The 18,065-nt window shown below is 39.9% G+C and overlaps 1 protein-coding gene across 8 annotated transcripts in view; it reads right to left on the minus strand.

Moving 5' to 3' along the window:
* atp2b2 (ATPase plasma membrane Ca2+ transporting 2) overlaps positions 1 to 18,065 on the minus strand; it is a 118,531-nt gene that overhangs the window by 70,406 nt on the left and 30,060 nt on the right. For 6 of the 8 annotated variants that reach the window (XM_034135049.1, XM_034135046.1, XM_034135045.1 and 3 more), the window contains exon 1: positions 3,341 to 3,443. The exons of 1 other annotated variant lie outside the window; for it this stretch is intronic. The gene's annotated coding sequence lies outside the window, so the exon portion shown is untranslated. Of the gene's footprint in view, positions 1 to 3,340; positions 3,469 to 18,065 lie in introns of those variants that run through there. One more of the 8 variants, XM_034135043.1, reaches the window with a different exon arrangement.

Raw genomic sequence — 18,065 nt, forward strand, 5'->3', positions numbered from 1 at the left:
TTCAGCTGTCTAAAGGGAGATAAGAATGGTGTGATATTGGATGCAATATGCACGCAGTAGAAGACAACAAATAGAAGGTTTACAAAATATCATAAGACCAGCAGAAAAGATCCATCCCATTTTGACTGTATTATAAGAGAAATCCAAAATGTGCATTCATGTATACATACATTATATTCACGTATTCACTTTGCAAGTTCACTCACCTCCTGCTTTACAAATACACATGCAACACACACACATACACACTCTCTCTCTAACTTGCTGCAAGGTCACTGAAAGATAGAAAGAAAAAAAAGAGACTGCGGTGGCCCTCTCCTTGCTCCAGATGAGCCTGTAGAACTCATGAGGGAGTTATTGGTCTAATTAAATTCAACACATGCAGGCTAAGTGTGCTAGAAGGGGACTTAAGACCGAAATAGGAGGAGAGGGAAAAGCAGAGAAAAAATGTATGTGTAACAAAAGTCTTTTGAGTCTAGCTTTTATGCCCATGACATCAAGATAGTAAACATGAAAACAGGCTTAATCTTAATGATACAAACGTGTTTTATATTCTACACATCATAACACTATTAGCATATGTTGGAGCACACATAGTTCAACTGAATATGTTTTGTCTTTAGGTGGCCCTGAGGAAAACAACACATCTTAAAATACTAAATTATCAGAAGAACACCTGCTAGAAATGCATGTTTTTATACTGCCATTTTATTTTTAGTACTAACTAGGGCACAGTGTACCACACCTATGTTATCACGGAAGTACCAGATTGGCTTTAAAATGTCATGTCACACATCATCAGAGTGTGAGCTAGTGATGACATGCAACAAGCTGATATAAGGTTTTTTGCATTTAACGCCCAACTATTGCTCCTTTCTCTTTATTTGATCATTCAATTTCATTTTCTAGCGTGAAAACAAGAGAGAGAAAGTGTTTCTTTCTTAAACACATCATCGAGCATTTGCCAGGCAACACACAAGAACACAATGATTGACAGGTTGGACGCTGCCTTAATGGAATAACATTTTACGAGGCATTCTACAATAAATCTAGTTTTAAGACTGTAGATAAAACTTTGAAAAGCAAGCAAGAAGATAAATCAGAAAAATCCACGAATGCACAAACTAAACATTTAGATGACTATATGTATAGTGTAGTAAATGTAAAGCCAAACATTTCTGCTTTATAGTCTGTACTTTTAATGAACAATGTAAGCCAACCTCAACGCATTTAAATAAGGAGAGATGATTGAATTTAAACTTCCTCAAATAGCATGATATCCTCTCTGTTGCTACCTATACTCCCCTCTCTTCTTCTCTTTTCTCCCCTCAGTTTTCTAAGAATTATTTTACTGGTAAACAAGCTAACATTACCGAAATTAGCAATCTGTATTGTGTATTAAAGCATTATAATGTATTCGTCCTTAGCTCAAGTATATGACATTATGTGAAAAAGCTCCTGTCAAGTCTGCTTGTGTTTGTCGCTATGCTACACAGAGAGGATGATGACACAGCAGAATCTAAGGCACTGCGGCGCTCTCGTCCAGATGAGATATGACAGAGCAGAGCGGGGTATGGATTTTGTCTGAAGGCTGTTTGATTTTCGTGTACACATCTGTTGCTCTCTTTAACAAATGACACATTTGAAGTATCATGATGAAATTCAGTAGAATTGAGAAATACTCAATAAATACATACATTTTTGTATCCATGCCTTTCCATTGAAAAAGGAACCTTGGCATTTCCAAACTATATGATCTACTCGTGAGTTAAAAGAAGTGTTATATGTCACAGCCTGCTTGCTGTGTTACTACTATGGTTGGGCTACAATATGATTGTCTTTCAATGGAATCATATTGTGATCAAATCTTACACTGAAAGGTTGTGATCAATCAATAAAATATTTAAATCTGATGTGAATTTGTAAGAGGAAATATCAAAGACTATTGTTTGAATCTGATAACTCTGCATTAATATATATGCTTTATATATACAGCTTTTTTTTCTCTATAATTCAATAATTCTCTGGACTTTTAATTGCCCAGCCGTAGCTACTGCTATCCTATAATGGTCTCAAATGTGTAGCTATATATTTACAATGAGACAGCTGGTTTATACGTGTTCTTCATGAACGTCTCACCTGTATGTGTTGTGTGTCCAACGGGACATAAAGAGAAAGACTGAGAGAAAGAGTGAAGGAGAAAGGGACAGAAAGAGGACTGAGCTGCCTGGCTGTCTTGGTGCAGTGAGTTGATGGTTGAGGTCACACAGTCATCCCAGCACCAATAGAGGCAAAATCCATTTCCTATGACAGCCTGTCAAACAGTGTGCTTGACTGACTTGCTGACTGAAAAATGCATAAATGACTGAACAACTTGATAGCTGCGCAAATGGCTGACTGGTTGTTTGACTGACTGCCCAGCTGTACTGACATTCCTCTGAATATATTTTTTTTGTTGGTGCTCCTTGTGACTAACTAGCTGTGTACTGAGCTGACTGACAAGTCAGCCAACCAGACAACCTCCCAGTGACCCTGTCTGTCAGTTGGTGTGATGATCAGTCAGTTGTTTAACAAGCAACTGAACAGCCAGAGAAAGACCACCGACAGTGATCTGCCCCAGAGCCAGACATCCAGAAACATAGACAGCCAACAGATCAAGGAGGAGAGGTGATAATGTTCCCCATTAATTCAGTCACCATGCCAAATAGTCAGTTAGCTAATGCAGTGAAGACAGCTAGCCAGCAAGCACACATGATCAGTTACGGCAGCAAAGCCTGCTGCTATGACAGAACCAGTCAGTAAGTGTGACAGAGAAGAGAGACTGCAGACTGCATGCAGCCAACAGATGCCCGAGTGAGTGAAGAGGTGTGTAATAAAATATCTTCATCTAGAGAAACTACAAGGCAAGAGGATGCCATAGACAATGGACCAACGCAACATGCATGATATACAAAATACTGTTTGTGCATAAAGATATGAGAACATAGAGCTCTGTTTATTTAATAGGAAAATATAGAGGGATACAGATCTAACAGACCTCTGAACATGAATCAGTTCTGCAGGAGAAATATTTTGCCATCCTCGTCCCTCCTCTCCCTCTCTTACACATCACCTGCTGTCTAAATATCTTGCCTTCCGATACAGGGCTTCAATAGTATCCATGTTCTGCATACCCACAAACACACATGGAACGTGTACAGATTAATATTCACACATCACAGGCTACCGACATGCAGGTGATTGATGAAAACAAAATCAAAAGCTAATAAAAAAACAAAAAATGCAGATAAGATGTTCATTCATTCACATTTTCCGACAACAATGAATACTGTATACTTACATAGCAGCAAGCTTATAACCACCATCACCGCAACGGGAAAATCCTCCCACCTAAGACTGATATTGCAACGGCACATGTAGCAGCGGACGAATCAACACAGCTGTGTACAGTATGTGTGTGTGTATGTGTGTGTGTGAGTCAGTGTAGGTGAGCGTGTGTGTGTGGAGACTCTCTAAGCTGCACACTCACTGCTACTGCCTCAGCTGGGGCTACCTCAATGCACAGCCTGTACCATGTCGGCAGGCAGCAGGGGTGTGGGGGGGTGTGTGTGTGTGTGTGTGTGTGTGTGTGTGTGTGTGTGTGTGTGTGTGTGTGTGTGTGTGGACAGCAGAGAGGCTGTTGTTAACATGACAGAGAATGTCCCTGATACGATGGAGGGATTGAGATGTATAGATGGAGATGAATTATTGGAAGGATAGACAAAGATGGAAGGCTAGAAAAAGAAAAGGCAGTAGTGAATCTAGAGGACAAATATTCTCCACATCTCCTTTTTCTGTGGCTCTCTCTTAGCCCCCTCTGTGACATTTTGCTCTTAGAAGCAGAGCAGGAGGTCCTCTGTAGACATGCACGCAACCTCATTTCAGAAATGACTGGAGAAAAAAGAGAGAGAAAGGGGAAAATATGTATATATATATATATATGTTGTAGAAGAAAACCCAATAGAGCAAAACAAGGTGAAAGAAACAAGAGTGACAGATGTTGAGGTAAAGAAGGAGAAAGTGCATGAGAGTAAAAAGCTTAGATACAAAAGAGGGAAGAGGAGGGGAAGATAACTTTCAAGGACATGGATTGTTGTCAAGGTTCAAGGTTCTTTATTGTCAATCTGACATAGCTACAGAGTAATTATGTAGTTGAAAATCTTATGTCACAGGCTTCTCCAACAATGCAACATAATAACATAATAACAATAAGAGCAAGAGCAATACAAAAAGAAAAATAGTTATAAAATAAAGTGATGATGTGGAATAGTGCAGTACAAGTCTATATACAAGTTATTGGAATGATATATATATATTAGGTATTAGATACATAATACTGAGTAGCAGATGAATGTCAGGCTCATTCTTGTCTTCTGCAGTTCGGGATACCCCTTCAACACATGCAAACGTGCACACAGCTCACCACAGTGGACATGATGGCTGCAGGACATAATGCTTCCGTGTGACTGTGCATGTGTGTCTGGCTCATCCACGCACACACACAAACACACACTCGTAGAAACACACCTGCTGCCCCAGCCAGTCATCTGGCTATCCAGCAAGCCAGGCTCAACAGGAGAGGATAACAGCTTTGTGTCATGTAGCCGTCACGTCACTATACCACATCTCATCCTGTCAAAGCTTGCTGGGAGAGGAGGGGGGGAGTGAGAACATTACAGTGATAAACTGCCCCCCCCCCTCTCTCTCTCTTATTTGTTTCCTGTTTTTTCTCTGTTCTGCTATTTTTTACGTCACTGTGTTCACTCTTTGTGTGTCACAGGTGTATCATGTAAATATCAGATGTTAGACAGCACCAGCATTACTAACAGCATTCCCGCCCCACACTAGGTTATTCCCACCAGGAATGAATACAGGCTAAAGAGAGCTTTGCACATTCAGGCAGGGCTGGGACAGCTGATACAATACACAGCATGTGCTGACATACCTACAGTATTGTACAGGTCTCATTTTGTGCACGCTGTACAGGAGCACTGCTGCTGCTGACAGTTGTTCCATTGAGAAGGAGTACATCCTCTTTATCTGTCAAGTTTTGAGGCACAAAATGAAGCGTTCAGCACAAAGTTTGCAACAAAGAGAAGCGAGGGGCTACGGGGATGGTTGAAGAAAGACTGGATGCTGTCATGGTTAATGTCAAGCTAACGGGAATGCTTGCTCAACAAGGTACTGCAAACATCGCATTCTGGCTAAGATTATTCTGAGACCAAGCCGCTTTCTAGAATTTTTAATTGAAAGATTGTCTGCTGTTGATGTCGTTTTTTGGATGCTTGCATTGTGGTATTTACATTTTGTAATTGATTGTAAACTGGTCTTATTAAGGACACTGCGCACATTTTGTATTGTAGTCAAACTGTGAGAGGGGATTAATCATCAAATCAACACCTTTAATCCAGCATAGTTGCTGCAGCAAAGCAGGTGAATACAGGTGCAATAGTAAATAATATTATAGAATAGAAGAACAGGTGTTTGTAGGCGACTGGATAACTTTGTACTAACTTTGAGTATATTAGTTCATATGGTGGGATGTGGACCATAAAATATTTAAAGAACAACTGTTGAGACCATTTATCATTGACGGGGCAGGGAAAGAAAGAGAGGGAGAAAGGGAGAGAGAAAGAGAGGGGAGATGGGGATCAGAAACGGGCCCTGCATATCAATGCAGCACGTCTGAGAGAATTCAGGGCTGCAGTGCACCAAAACCTGGGAGAAAGAGCATGAGAGGACAACACCATGACATGGAGCCGGGGGTACCTGTCCGGCACCGCCAGGACCACCCAGACAATATCAGCATCCTGCTCCACCCACACGCATCATATCACATCATGACATTCCCCTTGTGGAGTTCCTATTTGAGGTCAAATGTAAAAGTATTCTTGGAATTGTTAAAAGATAGTTTGTTAAATATGTCACTCGGGTAGATACTGCTGCACAGCCTTGCTACAAAAAGTACATGGCCAAAGATATCTCATTGTTTTTAGATATCTCAATAATACACAATTCAGCTTCTACATACCCCAACACTTTGCAGCTAGGCGATTTCAATAGATGCTTTGCAAAATGAGAAACACACACACACACACACACACACACACACACACACACACACACACACACACACACACACACACACACACACACACACACACACACACACACACACACACACACACACACACACACACACACACACACACACACACACACACACACACACACACACACACACACACACACACACACACACACACACACACACACACACACACACACACACACACACACACACACACACACACACACACACACACACAATTTCCTTCCTGAAGGGATCTGTTAACCCAGTAAGTGCCATGTTTACCCCGGGTCAATCATCTCATATCCTGGTTACTAGCCACCAGCCAATAACCATTAGCCTTATTAATTGCAGAAGCCTTAGACCATCTCCTGAGTGCTGCAGTAAAATAAAACCATGCACTGTGTCTGTGTGCAGGCACGCACACAAGCATGTGGTTAATGAGATGACTCCCAAAGGTCTCTAACCTTTCTCTATGAGAGGTCACCATCTCACACACTCCTTCTTATCTAATATATTACTGGCATGCATGCAAGTCTGTACTTTCTTGAAGCAATTATCTCTGACAGTTATGAAGAGTGAACTTACGCCCATTGCCAATTTGACAACTGAGTACCAAGAGTCTGGAGCCTTGTTTCACAAATGAAGACGAATCAATGGTGACCCATGCATGAACAATAGAGAATCTTGCAGAACAAATAATCTGCAATAAAAAATTTAAAAAACACAACAATGTGTAGGACAATTGTAATATCCTGGTTTAAATCTGTTCTTTGGAAAGTACAGGTTTCACGTGTAAACATCTTATGCTGGTGTTAAACCCAAGAAAGGTGTTTATAGTACCAGAATTACTCCATTAGAAATGATGGTAGCATGCGATTTAGCCTGGTTTTATCCTGGATCTAAATATGTGTTATTGGACAGAACATAGTGGCTGACAGATGGTGAGAAAACAAGACAACACTTCTCACAGATCAAAGACCAGGGAAATGAATCATCTATACAAGGATATCCCGAATAAGATCAAACTCAGCAAACAGGGACATCAGTGAGATAACAGTACGCATCTCAGAACTGATCTGCCCTTACCAATTTATTTCTGAGAACTTTAACTGACAGCATACACAAACATGTTTGTAATTCGCTTCATGTAAATGAGAAATAATATGCATTTTTCCTTCAAACCATAAAGCTAATAAATACTATCTTCATCACCAAGAAACTCCCCTACCTAAAATCCGGATGCAAGCTACGTATTCTGCATATGATTTACTGCATCTTCAATATGTAAATCACAAATCCAATCATATTATTTTCTTTGCTGCCGTTCTCCAACCTGCATAGTGACGTAAGTCTGATTTGTGTTCCACAACCAGCTTCTGTTTAGGCGCTACACTATCATACCCTACTTAAGTACCACCAGTCAACTTCCAGGTAAGGGATAATGATCAATATTATTGTTGATTAAGTCAACATGTATCGTACTGATTAATCAATTAGTTGCTTAAATAATAATTTTAAAAATGTCATCACGAAATTGATGTGATGTCTTCAAACTGCTTGTTTTTTCAGATATTTAGTTTACCAACACATTACAAACACATCTGCATATTTGAGAAGGTCGACATGCAGAAAAATGTATACAATCAATTAAAGGTAGGGTAGGTAATTCACTTCAGAAACACTTGTTGTTATATTCCATGGAATGCTCTTAACATCCCGATAGCAATGAATAAATTAAATGCTTTGACAATAAATACATTAAAAAATGTCATCTGTTGAAGCCGTAGCGCTGTAAAAAGCAAGACCAATCATCTGAGCCGGCCCGGCTAAAATAACTGGATGGCCTACCTGCCTGTCAGCCTTCAATCTCGTGCACAAACTTATCTCGTGCCCTCATTGGTCATGTGCACGTTCGTGTGTGTTGGAGGAGGGGCTCTGTAAGGAAGTCTGAAGGAAGGGGCAGATTTTTTTTCTAGAAAAATGAACAATTTGACTAATTATTTCAACACTAATCCAGATCATGACGCTGATATAACATTAATAATACAATATTATAAGTAAATATTCATACTATCACCCCACACAAGTATGGAAGTCTCCTCAATCTTCCCACTGTTTAACACAAGAAGAGAGAACGCCTCAAAACAAAATCTGCGTATTTAATATCTGGGTGATCATTCTGTGACTCATACAATCACAACCAGCATGGCGTAATACATTACTAGGAGAGCCTCATCATCCCATCCCATGTTCTCCTCTCAGATACCTCTCTCTATCCTGCTGTGTCCCTTCCACTTCTCTCAGTCCTTGTTCCAAGAGTGATGGAGAGCTTCATTTAACTCTCCAAGGCCAGCCATAAGCCGTACGACTAATGGAAACACACACACAGACCTGATCTCAGACACCTACATCCACATCCACACTCCCACACACACAGCCGGCACACAGGGATAAAATTGTCCGACATTTGAGGTGAACGCCGTCAAATTCTCTTCAGCTAAAATGACTGCATACCAAAACTCAGAGGCAAGGGAAGGTAGAGGACAAGAGGGCATTACAGAATGACGAGTACAGAAAACTGCAGCAAACTCACTCACATCCCAATTCACAGATGATGTACCCCTCCTGTACAATAAAGAGTTTTGAGAGAAAGATGAATTTAGAATGTGACTGTTCATCAGGGAGTGCAGCCACTTAGCCCTGGTTCTTCTTTCACTTTGTTCACCATGTTTCTTGCTGTGCTTTATTGTTATTAATCTCCTCAAACTGGTTTCAACAGCAGCAAAATGCCTTGTATTGACTCCAATGATTAAGCTTAAAAATGCATGAATAAGATATGAAAAGATAGTTTTGTTTACATGTGTATTAATAACACAACTAGTTGGGACAAAAACAAACAGTATTGATGAGGCAAAATGTATTCACAGTTGTCCATAGACATTAGTTTTCAGATGATGACGGCAACATGCTCCGGAGTCCTGGTCAACTATTAGTATGAGCTCAGTGAATTTACTTGAAATAAAATGTTTCAAATATTTGCTTGGGCCATTCTAGCAGCATGAATAGATAGATTTCTCAAATTCTCTGGCAGCCATTACTCAACCATCAACATGCTAATTTAATGCTGCATAAATGCAATAGTCCTTACTTTGCTGAATTTAGTGAGAGCACATTATATTATGTTCCCCCTGGTTAAATGTGAATAAAAGGTTCACAGGCTGAATGGCAGTGCAGAAACTGCAGAGGGCTGGTGGCTCAGCAGTTGTGAGGGTGGTGGAATATTAATGAATGATCACATGGTCTGTTTTTAACATCTAAACACAAGTGCAAACACAGGGGTTTTAGAAAGTTGTAAAGAGTCTGGTGAGAGGTAATTGTTTGTGTGGGTGGACTACGACTCCGGTGAGACATGAAGGTCTAACACAGCTTCTTTTCATACTCCTCATGTTCATAATTTACTTTCAACTAATAGCACAATTAAGGTTTTACATAGAAGGTGGGAACAAATAACTGTCTCTCTATGTACACCTGGCATTAACTTAAAACATATTCCTTTTCTCAAATGTTCCATCCCTTATTCAAATACACATAATACATGTTTTGATTGGTCACATGTTTCTGCTAAGATAATGAAATAATAATAACAATACTAATGTTTTTCTCATAACTACGGCCATTTTAAAGATAGAGCTCTTACGATGCTAATACTGTGGAGATCTGCAAGATTTCTATTCTATTTTCCAAACCATCCCTTCACCAACAGTAGGTTTAGATGGAAGTCTAGTTACAGTCCCCCAAATCCTGCATGGAAAACCCATCACCTTGCTGATGGGGGTCTTTGTTCCTGATTGGCTGACCCCTGGGAGCAGAGATAATTCTTTTAAAAAAACACACACATTGTTGTACTGATAATCTAACAAAGCTGCCTGCTTGTAAAATCTGTTCAGCTTGTAGTGCATTCAGTGAGGTACAGATGAGAAAAGCCTGGTGTCCAAAGCCATTAATCTCCCCAAGCTTCCTCCTTTTTTTCCCTTTTCATTTATCTCTTTTCCTTTTTTACCCCACATACACATACACTCTATGCTAAATAGCCATATACCCAGTTATTTCCCCCCTGATTCCAGGGGGAATGAATGCCTTGTTGGGGTGAGGTGTGCAGCAGAGTTCCCGTTAGAATATTTTTTTGCCAGTCAACATGTCCGTTAAAGTTTAAATCTTCCGGACAAAATGAGAAAAGTGCCGGTCAAAGGTCTTCTTTGTTATGTATTGAGCTTTTAAACAAATTGATATGATTCGATATTAAACAAACAAATTCTAGTAGATTAACTACATTATTCAAAAGTGTACAGTAATTTATAACACGGGAATAATAAACGGAGCACTCTCTCCCTCTCCTGACAGCCCGTCAGTATCATGCAGCTCGCGGATCCAGTAATTAGTGACCCGACAGTAAAACTAAACATATCTATAACTAGTTTAGGTAGTTTGAGAGGTAATTAAAATAGCTACGTGATATTCTAACCTGAAGTGTGTGGTTTGTTCCGCTCAGCTGCAGATGATCATGCAGAGCTGCGTGTCAACTCGTCAGCAGCAGCTGATCTCTTGCTCCCGTCAGATTAGACTTCACTCGCGTTTATGTCCATATCGATCAGATCTAGCTAGTTCTAGCTAATGATATGACTACATGCTTATTAAAAGACACCTAAACAATAAGCGTCGCTATGCAACCGGGTGAGGCCACAAAGTATAGCGCAGCATTATGCATTTGTTTACATGCCCACCGGAACCCCGAGGCATTACCAACAGATCAACGCACAATCAACCCATACAGGACACTCTTTCTCCACATTAAATGTTAGTCATTAGAATTGACTGTTCTTGTCTGTCACATACTATTCTTGTCTGTCACATAAGTGGCGCAACTGATGCCGTATTGTGCTAAAGGGAAATTATTTTGACCGGACATTTTGACCGGAGAGATTTAGATTTGCCGGTCTTCAGCATATTTTACCGGTCATAGTCCGGTAATTACCGGCTAACGGGAACTCTGGTGTGCAGATTAAGCTGTGCCAGAGGATTAATCAATCTTGCATGTCTTAAAACTGGACAATTCCACATAGTTTATAGAAAGACTGGAACACGCAATTGAATGGATACAGACAATTGTAATGGAATAGTTCATTCACAATTGAATACTAATCTTCCGAGCAAGACAGAAGGCAATGGTACAAACCTTTTGTTGCAAAGCTTTTATACATTATTTTCCATATAAGAAGTTATTGCATAATTTTCTTGTTGAAACACATTGTCAGATAAAGATTTCTCTCACAAGAATATTTGCCAAGTAAGGATGTGTTTGACTAAAGTGGGAGGAAGGGCAGTGGACACCAAACACATTATTATCAGTCAATATTGCTTTAAAGGGCTGTCAGTAGGGCTGTGCGATTATGGCAAAAATCATAATCACGATTATTTTTGGTCAATAATTGATATCACGATTATTAAAAACGATTATCCATTTACTTTGAAAACATCCATTTATTGAAAAAAAAAATGTGAACAGTTTGTTTTTAACAGTTGATTACCCTGAACTTTAAAGTGGACCTATCATGCTATATTTGAATAATATAGTGTAGGATCATACCTATATAAGGCATATTTATACTTTTTTCTTTTCAAAATACCAAACAGATCATGCATTTTAGCCATGCCTCATTTCGCTCAATTTGCACTTTTTTTTAGCTCTGCTCTGCAAGGGCAGATTCAGTGAGAACAGCACCATCTACTGGCCTGGCATATGTACTACAGCGTCTCCAGCGCTTTCGAACGGCAATGGCCGTGGCTGTCTCCTCCTGATTGGTGGAGTTGGCCCAATAGCCGTAGCGCCACTGTCCTGACGTCAGGACAGTGTTCAAATCTGGATCAGTTTTGATCAGATCCGTTGCAGCCCCTTTTTTAGAGATTTGGGTATGGAGGAAAATAGAGAGGGTTGTGTTTTCTGACACTTGGTGAGTTCCCTGGAACACCGGGGAAACATATTCATGTATAAAAGACGTACAAAAGTGCATTTTGCATGATAGGTCCCCTTTAAGTATAATTAAACTGAAAAACCAATAATAAAAAAAATTAAGAAAAAAAAGATTACATTTTTTTTTTTTTTTTATAAAAAATAATAATCGTTTTATTTTGATTACGTTGTTTTCGTAATCGTTGCAAGCCAAAATCGTAATCGAGATTAATATACGATTAATTGCACAGCCCTACCTGTCAGTTTTGCTGGAGGTAAGAAAGATCTATAAAGCAAATATGAGCCGGTAAAGTCACTTCATCGGAGACAAGATAAACCCGAAGCCAAGTCAATTCAAGCAAACACAAGGAAATTCTAAAAACTATGCCTACCGTGAAAAATGTCTAACTAACCTCAATATTAGTCCAATATTTGAGTTTATTAAGAAATACCTAGAAAACCATTACATCCCTAAGTAAGTCATGCTCAACTCATTTGGTGGACATGGTAAACATTATAGCTACAGGTTAGCATTGTCATTTTGAGCATCCATAGACCTAGACCTGGGTCCAATTGTTAGTTTCAACTACTGAGATACATTTTGGCTTCACTTTGATAACTGTAAAAAAAGACAGCCTTATCTTCAGTGAGTTTAGAACCAGGTCAATGTTGGATCACCAATGCATCAAAGTCAGAAGCCATTATTTACCTGACACCAGTTTGTTTAAATAGGGAAGAGCATGTTTTAATTCATCTCTAAAGTGTCCAGTGTGACAATGAGGAGGTTTAAATGAGTGTTCTGTACAGACGGAGTGCAACACTTAGAAATGCCTCAACATCACAGTTCAATATAATAAACAGGAATACTCACTGTGCTCACTTTACCCACGAATAAACAGAATGCACCTTCACACTTAGGGTTGCAAAATTCCGGGAATTTTCAAAGATGGAAACTTTCCATGGGAATAAACGGGAATTTATGGGAATAAACTGGGAATTTTCTAAATTGAAGGTTGGCTCTTCATAGGGAACTTAAATATAGTTGGGGAAAGTATATTTTAGCATAATCTTGACTAAAACAAACAGATGCCATTCAAGTACACTTGAATATCCATGCCATTCCTCAATCACATGCACATAGCACACTGCTTATTGCATGGCTATTGAGACCACACCCCCTACAGGCACTGTGCATTCCTCCATCACATGCACAGATGATTTCTAGAAGTAATATTTAACTCAACATTCATGTTTTTGTTCTTCAATTAAACAAATGATTGTTCAATAAAATAATAAAAAAACAAAAAAAACTATTTGGAATATTTCCAAAATTCCCCAGCTTAACTTCCCATGGAAATTTACCGGAAACTTACCGGAAACTTACCGGGCATGTTCCGCCCCTTTGCAACTCTATTCACACTTCAAACTCATCTAAAAGTATTTGTTTTAAAGTGGAGGAAACTTTTCAAGGACCATGTTTTTTTGTTAAAACAGCCAATTAATCAGAGCCAATGATTTACATTGAACGATTGCCAGCTCCCTTCACCGCAGGACAGGACCGCATAGACAGGGAGGCAGAGGGAAATAAGAGAAGAGAAGAAAAGAGTGCTGACAGAGAAAACGCTCTCCTTTACAGACTGTCTCTGACCTTGAGTGGGAAAAAAGCTGGAGACAGATGATGTGAGCGCATGGAAAAGACAAGTCCCACACCTCCATCGATGCCTGTCCAATAGTGCTGTCTATTGTCTTTTGCTTGCTGTCCATTTTGTGCCTATGCCAATATAACCTTACAGTCAAAAATGTTTGCATCTTAGTCAAATAGTCTGCCAAACATCAGCCTTCTGGTTTGTCAAGGAAATAAAATAAACAATGGTTAACATGTTTTGTAAAAACCATGCAAAGATCCCTTATAGTAACGTATGCAAAAGAAAAGGGATGCAATTAAAAAATACATTCACTGTGGTCGTCGTGTGATTTTGAAATTGCCAAGTGATTTCACTATATTTTGTCAAAATCAAATATAGGGTGAAATATCCAGTGAGTGCAACACAAATATAATCAAATGTCAATAGATCCATCATTATTAATGACAGATAATGATTGTGATTATTTATTATTAAAATTAATAGTAATTGTAATCTGATCAGCAGCAAGGGATATACTGAGCCCGACAAAGACAATTTAACAAACATTGCTTTGCCCCAAGGCCAATCCGTGTAATTTAGAGAATGTCAGAAATGACTAATGACATGCATTATTCCCAGAGGTTTCTTAAAGACAAGCTAATCTATAGTCCCTCCACCAATTGTAAAGTGGGTTCAAATAGGTTCTACTGCTGTATCAGTAATGTGGTGTGCCTGTGTAATAGTGAAATAATGGTACCTAAAGCTGTACACAAGTTTTTAAAAACTTTGAAACTTATGATTCATCAATTTTGCAGTCACATAACAGTGTTCAATATATCACAATGATATAGTGCCACTCTTCAAATGACTGATGACCGGTGAAGATAATGCCAAATTACCCTCAGTATGGAACTCTGCTGCCAGCAATGCACACAGTTTTTTCTCTTGCTATCTTCATCATCGGCATGCTTCAATGATAATGGCTTGTGCAGTTGAATTTTATTTTGGCCAGACATACTTAATAGGACTAATTTATGTTCAATTAAAAGCAATGGGCAATTTTGAATGAGTACGGAATAAGAAACAAGTCAAAAATGTTTTCATAGTTTGTTTTAAGAGCCCACTAATGCATCCTGTCTACCAATACAAAGTCAATATTCTGCCTTTTAAATTCTACCAAGATATGCACATTTGCCATCATATCCATAAACATTGCTTTATTTCAAATATAAATGGTATGACTCATAGCCTTTGACTACAGCTCTGGTGTAGAGGTAACAATGTAAAAAGTAGACATTTCAATTAAGGCTTCTGTGCAGCATCCCGTCACTGACAAGAGAGATTTCCTGACAATGTGTCATGTGAAGTGGCAACATCACATCAGAGCTTCTCCTCAAATTTCTACAGTGATGAAAACCAGTGCTTTTCACCGAAGCGGACGCATAGAAAAGCATGCACTTTCTTCTTACAACAAACATTGAAAAAATATATGTCTGTCGACCAAGCTACAGTATGTATTTGGGCCCTCCACCAAGGTATACTATGTTGAATTGTCAACCTTTTTTGGGGGGGGGAAATCACTGCAAAAATGGATGCAATTATATAAATTGGAACATTAATTCAAATGAAATTACTTATCATACAATTCAATTATTGCATTATTAAAACAGAAAATGGGTTATTCATCTTAAAACAGCGACAGACATCAAATAGAATAATGACATCATTCCGGCACCCTGCACTGTGTCTGCTAACACATTATCGTGCTATCTTGTGGTTGAATCACAACCAATCAATCCAATAAAGAGAACAAACTAAATAACTAATTCAACATTTATTTTAAACCATTCAGTGTGAAAGGACCTCTTTCTATAGCCTTGAGTTCTTGGAAATACATTAGCCTTTAAAGCCTCTGGCTGGATTTGGCTTCACGGCTGTGATCCCATGGCAAAATGTTCTGTAGTAATTACCACTGAAAGACTTGATGTTACTTCTGTTGTAGTACGCTTCAGCTAACCTCTCCCTGCTCTCTCAAAGTTTGTATCTGTGTCTCTCTTCTACCGACTGTTGTTAACATTAAAACTAGGGCTGTCAGTCAATTAAAATATTTAATCGCGATTAATCGCATGATTGTCCATAGTTAATCGCGATTAATCGCACATTTTTTTTCTGTTCTAAATGTACCATAGAGGTATATTTTTCAAGTTTGTAATACTCTTATCAACATATGAGTGGACAAATATGCTTTATATGTTTGTTTATTATCATTTGAACAATGACAAATATTCTCATGAATATTAAACACAACAACCTCTGAACATTACAAATATTCACCTCAATTCAACCTGGAACCTCTCTCATACAATAATACAATACAAAGTGTGTGTGTGTGTGTGTGTGTGTGTGTGTGTGTGTGTGTGTGTGTGTGTGTGTGTGTGTGTGTGTGTGTATGTACTGTGATGGATCGTTGGAGCTATGTGCAGCTCAAGGCATATATGCTCGAACGGGAGCTGCCTGGACGCTGCACTCATGTTGCGCGCACTATCCGTGCTGAGTGTGCTGACTTTTCGTACAATGTCCCACTGTCTGGCTACCTGCATAAAGTCAAGTGCTCGGCGCAGTTGTCGCTCCTCTGTTTTCATTGAAACAGCTCCTTATATCCGTTAGCGCAGCTAGCTAGCACCAGATGCTAACAACAACAACAACACGTAAGGTGTGCCTCGCTCGTGAGTCGCGCCACACATACACACTCCCTCCCGGTCCTCCCGATGGCCAGTCCGGGCCTGCCGGTGAGCGTGGAAGTGTGGTCTGCCACAAGCGGGCGGCAGGAGCGGGGCTGTCAGCATCAGCGGGGCTGTCAGCATCAGCTTGTAGATGGTATTTTAAAGTCGATGTGCTCTGAAACTACGGGGCGGCCGAGGACAAAAAATACACATGCGTTAATCGCGTTAAAATAATTAGTGGCGTTAATCTTTTCTTGCGTTAACTCGTTAACTTGACAGCCCTAATTAAAACTAAACATATGTTCCAGCGAGCACTGTGGATATGTAAGAAAAATAATAGAGGGCAGTATTGGAGTTAAATAATGAGACTATATTTACATATAATCCTTTATAAATGTCAATGAGTTACTGCAATAGCTTTATGCAACAGTGTTCAACTGCTTAATATTACCTCAACTGCTTGTAGTGCAGGAATTGTATGATTTTAGTTATATCATCAACAATATTCCATCTGATAAGTGTAAGCCTATGCATCTCTCACTTTCCATTTTTACGGTGCTGACACATTCCTCTGGTGATAGAATTCCTGCCCTCAAAAAGTTATTGTTGCTATGCAACTGATCTGCCTGGCACTGAGAATAATGCTAGCAACCACACACACAAACACACACACACACACACACACAAATTAACGCCACTAATTATTTTAACGCGATTAACGCATGTGTATTTTTTGTCCTCGGCCGCCCCGTAGTTTCAGAGCGACTTTAAAATACCATCTACAAGCTGATGCTGACAGCCCCGCTGATGCTGACAGCCCCGCTCCTGCCGCCCGCTTGTGGCACTTCCACGCTCACCGGCAGGCCCGGACTGGCCATCGGGAGGACCGGGAGGGTGTGTGTATGTGTGGCGCGACTCACGAGCGAGGCACACCTTACGTGTTGTTGTTGTTGTTGTTAGCATCTGGTGCTAGCTAGCTGCGCTAACGGATATAAGGAGCTGTTTCAATGAAAACAGAGGAGCGACATTTCGCCGACAACTGTGCCGAGCACTTGACTTTATGCAGGTAGCCAGACAGTGGGACATTGTACGAAAAGTCAGCACACTCAGCACGGATAGTGCGCGCAACATGATTGCAGCGTCCAGGCAGCTCCCGTTCGAGCATATATGCCTTGAGCTGCACATAGCTCCAACGATCCATCGCGCGCGCGCACACACACACACACACACACACACACACACACACACACACACACACACACACACACACACACACACACACACACACACACACACACACACACACACACACACACACACACACACACACACACACACACACACACACACACACACACACACACACACACACACACACACACACACACACACCACACACACACACACACACACACACACACACACACACACACACACACACACACACACACACACACACACACACACGTTTAGCCTACAACCTGTGCTTGTAAAAAAAAAAGAAGGAATTAAGTTACTACCAACAAAACATCTTCAATCTGTATTGTATTTTACTGAATAAGTCTCTTGCATTAGAG

Source organism: Trematomus bernacchii, unplaced genomic scaffold (assembly GCF_902827165.1).
Source record: "Trematomus bernacchii unplaced genomic scaffold, fTreBer1.1, whole genome shotgun sequence".
NCBI classification, from domain to species: domain Eukaryota; kingdom Metazoa; phylum Chordata; class Actinopteri; order Perciformes; family Nototheniidae; genus Trematomus; species Trematomus bernacchii.